The following is a 2,549-nucleotide window of genomic DNA, read 5'->3' as shown; positions in this document are numbered from 1 at the left end:
ACATCAAAAAGTGGGATGTGGGTGGCACTGCGGGTTAAATCACAGAGCCTAGGACTTGCCAATCAGAAGGTCAGCGGTTTGAATCCCTGCGACGGGGTGAGCTCCCTTTGCTTGGTCCCTGCTCCTGCCAACCTAGCAGTTCAAAAGCACGTCAAAGTGCAAGTAGATAAATAGGTACCGCTCCGGTGGGAAGGTAAACGGTATTTCCGTGCGCTGCTCTGGTTCACCAGAAGCGGCTTAGTCATGCTGGCCACATGACCCGGAAGCTGTACGCCAGCCCCCTTGGCCAGATGAGCGAGATGAGCGTCGCAACCCCAGAGTCGGTCATGACGGGACTTAATGGTCAGGGGTCCCTTTACCTTTACATCAAAAAAGTAACATTCAACAATCATTAGAATAGTATAAAATAATAATATCAACATATAAAAGTTAAACAGAAATCCACTCAACAGTTACAATAAATATTTTCTAAACTGTAATCAGTAAAACAACGGCAAGCCATAGTACATAAAATAATACAATACAAATTGAGAAGCAGAGACTAGAGGGTGGGGCAAGGCAGGTGGAAGGAGGCCTTGCCTGACGAAGTCTCTCCCCTTACAGTTCTTCCTCCAGGACCAGCTCCCCTCTGGTCTACCACAGAGCCACATCCATTTCCCGCAACTTGCCACAGCTTCTGTTGCTTTGCATTTCAAACAGTGTCTCTCCTTAGAAGCATTTCAAGTTTTAAAATATACCGAGTGGTTCTTTTCCTCCTTTCTTAAGGAAAAAGAAATACAAAGGAGCAGCCTTTAAAAACATACCACCAGGTCTCCTTTTCCACCCACCACACAAAGCTTCGCTTTCACATTCTTCACTCTAGCCAAGACGGAGTGGCTTCACTGGGTATATTGGAAAGTCTCTCTTTTTGGGCCCATTAAAGAGCACTCCTTTAACCTTCCTCTATGACACATCTCAAAGGATATTAGTCTTGCTGTTCTGCTCTTTGCAGGCTCAAGGGCAATTATGTTCTTGCTGAGGTATTGTGACAAATGCTGTCGAAAATGGCCTGGCTGAGGTATAACTAGAGCCTTAGCTAGCAGTAATACCTCCCCCTAAGATTTATATTATACTCCGGCAGCACTCAAAGCCTGTGCCATGTTTATTTTCTCCACTGGAGCCATATATTTGACTGTAGGTTTAAAGACATTTTCTCCATCTTGTTTCCATTTTTCTCTTGTCGGTCGTCTTTACAAACCGACATCCCATGCTGCTGCTGCTGCTGCTGCTGTTCTCCCACCAAAGCCATTTCACATCTCCATGCAACAGAGTTTCAGAGATGACTGGAATGTAAGAACATTGGTGGCCATTAAACAGTATGTTCAAGCCATGCAGCCCCTTCCCAAAGGTGATTCTAGATGACTGGCTATCAGGAGCTGTGATCGATCAAGAGAGGGAGTCCACAGAGCCCAGTTTATAGAAGGAGAGGAACACCCTTGTGAGCCATCACCTTTATACTGGAAGCTTTTCTTCCTAAGTAGTGTTTGGTTAATGAGTGGCAGCCGCTGGTCATGTGCTGATGGGGGATAAGTTATTTCTCCCCTCCCCACCCCATATGGGGGAAAGAAGAAGTTGCATGGGGTACCTCTGCTTCTTCTAGCCCATGGGAGTTCTAGCCCATGGGAGCCAGCTTTATCAAGCTCCAGCTAAGGCCAGCCCCTGCCTCATAGAAAACCATAGAGTTGGAAGTGACCTCAAGAGTCATTTAATCCAAGGGACTGCAATGCAATAATCTCAGCTCAAACATCCATGACTTGGTTTTTCTTGGAGTGGTGTGTGTTAGGAAATCTGCCATATCAGGAGAAACTGGCCACTCTCCAGGCACCCGGCACGATCTCCTGGTGACCTCCCTGTCTGCATTCCCCGGCAGATGCAGGCTAGGTCGCGATTGGCGATCCTCCTCCACGTGAGAAGAACACACCGCTCTTCCCCCCCTCCCAGGTAGAGGGAAAGAGAGAGAGACAGAAATGTATTTACATGCCTTTATTTCTGTCTTTGCAGCATTACAGAGAAAACACGTCTGCTCTCATCAGAGTCCATCAGAAGAGAGACAAACTCCACCTCCTGTACTTCCTGTACAGGTCATATTACACTCTGAGCTAATTCCGGTGCTTTGCACTGAAAATAGACCCTCCCTCTGTTCCCACGGAACAGAACCAACATTCCCATTATGTTTTGCTTCCAAGCCAACTGCTGCTCGCGGTCGCATTGCATCCATATCGTAACAGTGTGTCAGTTTGCATTTCTTAGTGCAGAAAGTATTGATCTGATGTGTGGAGATCTTTCCTATTCTGCCTAATTCAAGAGGGTTCTGGAAGCTACTGGAAGCTTCTCTGTATGAAGGCAGCTTCATGATTGTTTGGGTTATACCTTCTGGGAAGCTGGTTTGAACTGGTTCTCTTATCTCTTCCAATTAAGGTCATCCTGACTGTAAATAAAGGCCAGAAGGGGCCCCGGTTTCACTTTCTCTTTCGATCTCTTTTCCTTCTGGTGTGGTGCTCTGTACATAG

At 46.6% G+C, this 2,549-nt stretch overlaps 1 long non-coding RNA gene across 1 annotated transcript; it reads right to left on the bottom strand.

Annotated features, from left to right (window-relative positions):
- Window positions 1-504: 504 nt before the first annotated feature.
- LOC309348267 lies at window positions 505-1,714 on the bottom strand. The gene is made up of 2 exons (XR_014159319.1): window positions 1,625-1,714; window positions 505-1,322 (listed from the first exon to the last, which is right to left on the bottom strand). It is a non-coding gene; the product is annotated as an uncharacterized lncRNA (long non-coding RNA).
- Window positions 1,715-2,549: the final 835 nt, after the last annotated feature.

Source organism: Podarcis erhardii (genome assembly GCF_964252035.2).
Source record: "Podarcis erhardii genome assembly, chromosome: 8".
NCBI lineage: Eukaryota > Metazoa > Chordata > Lepidosauria > Squamata > Lacertidae > Podarcis > Podarcis erhardii.
Note: the sequence above shows the minus strand (reverse complement) of the source record. Positions and strands in the feature narration are given on the sequence as shown.